The sequence below is a fragment of the Neoarius graeffei genome, chromosome 3 (genome assembly GCF_027579695.1).
Source record: "Neoarius graeffei isolate fNeoGra1 chromosome 3, fNeoGra1.pri, whole genome shotgun sequence".
In the NCBI taxonomy this organism is placed as follows: Eukaryota; Metazoa; Chordata; class Actinopteri; order Siluriformes; family Ariidae; genus Neoarius; species Neoarius graeffei.
Window position 1 is genome coordinate 52306705 of NC_083571.1, and position 4358 is coordinate 52311062.

The 4358-nt window shown below is 38.1% G+C and overlaps 1 long non-coding RNA gene across 1 annotated transcript; it reads right to left on the reverse strand.

Annotated features, from left to right (window-relative positions):
- Positions 1-1621: 1621 nt before the first annotated feature.
- Positions 1622-3496, reverse strand: LOC132882825 (uncharacterized). Its single transcript, XR_009654239.1, has 2 exons — positions 3433-3496; positions 1622-2316 (listed from the first exon to the last, which is right to left on the reverse strand). It is a non-coding gene; the product is annotated as an uncharacterized LOC132882825 (long non-coding RNA).
- Positions 3497-4358: the final 862 nt, after the last annotated feature.

Sequence of the window (4358 nt, forward strand, 5' to 3'; positions counted from 1 at the left end):
ACACTACCCTTAGTAGCCTATCATGTCTGAGTGCTAAACGTTTGTGCGTACAGTGAAACGACACAATTGGTGTCCGTATAATGACTGCAGAAACCCATTTCATCTAGCTAGTATTGCTAATATTGCGCTAACGCCACTACAGTAGGCCTAAGCCTCGTCTGTAGAGCAGAAGGGTTTCCAAGTCACCTCTAATATTTCAATCTAGAGACATCAAACATATAATTTGCCTCGGCAGGCTAGATGAATAATTCCACTTGTACCTACCTGAAGTGTCATGAGTCCAGGAGTTAAATTCCTATTAAATGTTTTCTGGTGAGATTAGCCCACTGAATTGTTTTCGTTTTGGATTAATTGGCTATGAAAGTAGTTTAATCAAGGAAGATAACGTTAGCCTAAATTTGGGCTCAGCATGGGATGACTTTTGATGTTATCAGGGAAGCCTGTGGGGATAAGATGGAACAGGCATATCTGTCCATACAATGTGATAGTAAAATATTGTGATTTCTACAGAAAGTATCATATGTGAACGTTCTGTTATGACTTTTCTCAGTTTAACGCACTGATTTTCCTGTATGAAGTAGTATCATCACACATGAAAATTAAATACATGTCAGAAGCACTTTGCAAATATTATCTGGTGCTACTCAAATTCTTCAGCATTATAATTTAATGCACTTGATCTGAGAATTCATAATGTATATATTTATTGTAGATTGATTCCAGCATCATAAACCTAATGACAGATGACCAGCTAAGGGAATATCTGCCTTCCTATGGTGACCGACTGGCTGTTTTTGGATACTGCAGACGGAAGGAAAAAGAACCCAGAAGTCACAAGTCAAAGGTCTTTGAGCGGCTTAAAGCAAAGATTGCAGGGAAAAAAGCTGATCGTGTGTCTGAGAGTGAGTGTCAAACCACAGCAAGAAATGCTCAGAAGAATGAGAGAAAAATTGAATTGGGATTGTTGCATTTTAGGAAAGGGGAATTTGTGCAGGTACGAACCAAAAAAGGAGGTGGAACCAGAAAAATGAGTGTTCAGAAGGAAAGTAAAAAAATCAGACTTGATAAAGCTGTGCAGTTGTTTTTTTCCAGGTGGAAGAAATGCAGAGGGGAAGCTTGATGATTTTGACTGTGAGTTAACTGACTTTCAGCAGCATTCACTAGATGTTAGTGTCACCGCCTTGTTGACCACTTTTTTTTTTTTTTTTTGTATTTTGTTTTTGAGTTTACTTTACACACTAAGTGGCATGAACTTTAAGTGGTATGCTGCAGGGAATTGTGAATACCTGTTGTGTGCTAATGGATTAGGCCTACTGTTGTTGTTTTGTCTGCCTGGGAAGAGTTATTATCAGCAGAAAATTCCAGTTATCTTTATAAATAATTTCAGATGAGATGTCATGGATTTTAGTCGGAATTACCAATGTATGACTACTTGTTTACATTTCTCATGGCAACCACTGTTTTACTCCATACAGTTGCTGTTTACAAAAAAAATCTTACTTTTGAAGGCTTCCTTCTGTAAAGATTTTAAGGTGGCATTACAGTTCCAATGAAATTATATAGTATTGCATTCTTTGTATTGTGATCTTTTAAATATCTGAATAAATAATTCAGTTAAAACTTGTTAGGATTTTGCATTTTTATTCATATTTGCAAATGTTGAATGGTAGAACAAAATAACTTGACTGCTAATACATTTGATGTGAAAATAAGAAGCTACATCTTTTAAAGCAGGTATTACAAGTAAAAAAAAAAAACATTTTAATTGGCAATCAGTTAAACTGCAATATTTCAAATTGTGAATAAAATGGGCAAAGGAAAAAACAAAAAGACATCTCTGAAATGGCCTGTGCCTGTTGAGGTGTCCACGACCATGGCAACCTTGACATCATGTGTATGTGTATCTTGTTGTGGATGTTACGGGATGCTTGAATACAGTACTATCTCATCTTACAACAGGTGACAAGACCGCGTCCAATAAAATTAATGATTTACACCAAGATCATTGTTTATCAGCTGTCTGAGTGTGAGATACAGGTTAACTGTTTCAAACACATTTGTTAATGACAGATTATGCTCTGACATTAGGTCCACACAAATGTGAAACACATCCTCATCACATGGAAAGTCTTTGAACATACACTCTTCAAGGCAGACTTCAACTTTCTCCAGGTCCACATTCTGCAAATAGTCTCTGCCTCCGTACAGCTGAGGGACTGCATGTAATATGGAGGGACGTCCATGAGGTGAATGAGAGTTGTGGACTTGATGGACTCTGTGGTCATTCCAAGTCGATACAACCCCATCAACTTCTTCCTAGAGATCAGACATAATATTCAGTATATAAATTCTGTATTACAGTTTCAGTAACAGTATCCTGATTATTTAAGATGGAGTGGTTGAAATGGTTTCATTTGGGTGGGAGAGGGGGTGGGCACAATACAAACAAACCAGGAGCAGGGGTGTTGAAGTGGGAGGCAAAGTGGGATTCATTATCCAGGACCCAGTAGTAGGGGCCCTGGGCTAGGGATGGGACGGTTTTTTAGGCCGAGGCACTATTGTGTAATGCCATGTGTAACAAATTCTCAGATCAAGTGCATTAAATTATAACACTGAAGAATTTGAGTAGCACCAGATAATATTTGCAAAGTGCTTCTGACATCATGTATTTAATTTTCATGTGTGATAACACTACATACAGGAAAATATGAAAATCAGTGCGTTAAACTGAGAAAAGTCATAACAGAACATTCACATATGATACTTTCTGTAGAAATCACAATATTTTACTATCACATTGTATGGACAGATATGCCTGTTCCATCTTATCCCCACAGGCTTCCCTGATAACATCAAAAGTCATCCCATGCTGAGCCCAAATTTAGGCTAACGTTATCTTCCTTGATTAAACTACTTTCATAGCCAATTAATCCAAAACGAAAACAATTCAGTGGGCTAATCTCACCAGAAAACGTTGAATAGGAATTTAACTCCTGGACTCATGACACTTCAGGTAGGTACAAGTGGAATTATTCATCTAGCCTGCCAAGGCAAATTATATGTTTGATGTCTCTAGATTGAAATATTAGAGGTGACTTGGAAACCCTTCTGCTCTACAGACGAGGCTTAGGCCTACTTTAGTGGCGTTAGCATAATATTAGCAATACTAGCTAGATGAAATGGGTTTCTGCAGTCATTATACGGACACCAATTGTGTCGTTTCACTGTACGCACAAACGTTTAGCACTTGGACATGATAGGCTACTAAGGGTAGTGTCATGTCCAGGTTTCTAAACTAGCAGTACGCCTTGTGGTTGTAGCATGCAGCCTGCATGGTAGTAAGTGTCACTTCTCATCCAAATTGATATTACGTACCCTTAACCATATCCGCAATGCAATGTAACATCAAACAGAACAGAATGATAATCTTACCTTTCAACTGCATCCCTTGTGTCTTGCATTCAGAGTCAACGTCGCTAAGTTCACATGTTCAGGGCCAGGCTGGTTGGCAGCCACTTTCCACGACTTCCCTTTCCGGTGGCCATTCGTTGCCATGGCAGCAGTTAGAGCATGCGTTCTTTGTATGTCATAATTTCGACTTTTTTTTCTCTAAAATTTCGACTTTTTTTTCTCGAAGATTTCGACTTTTAATCTCAAAAATTTTGACTTTTAATCTCGGAATTTCGAGTATTTTCTTGAAATTTCCGACTTTTAATCTCGGAATTTAGAAAAAAATATTTTCTCCAAGTGGCCCTAATACGCTTCCGTAGACGTGTAAATTAAACACATATCACACAATAATATATTTTAACATATTAAATGCATTTCTTATTTCTTATCTATTCAGCACATCAGCTTAAATGAACAAGAAAACATCCTAGATGTGCTAAAACAAATGTTTGCTTCAAAGAAGAAAAAATTTATTTAATTAACAAATACGCAATGCCCTTCAGTGTGTTAGTCCACAAGCCCTGCAAAAAAGGTCTACAGGACTTTCCAGGTGTTTTTATATTCTGGCATTTGAGGTCTGCATTGCCTCCTTGGTTGTGCTGCAGAGTGATGGCTGAGGACACTTCTGAAAACACTGAAATACTGTCGTTTGTTTTCGTTTCATGATTTTGCAAGCTTGATTGAATGCTAGATAATGCCGCGTGGTCTGTCATGACTGAATAAGCACTGTTGCTTAGCAGCAAGAGACCCCTTCGCATGTTTGTAAACAAACCGACCATTGCTAGGATGCGCGCGCAGCCTGGACTCAGAAACAATGGCGCTGCCCATAGACCGGCATTATGAGCTGTCAGATTATGCCAAACAATTGTCGTTACAAGATTGAGAATGCTACATAAATAAGTTAACTC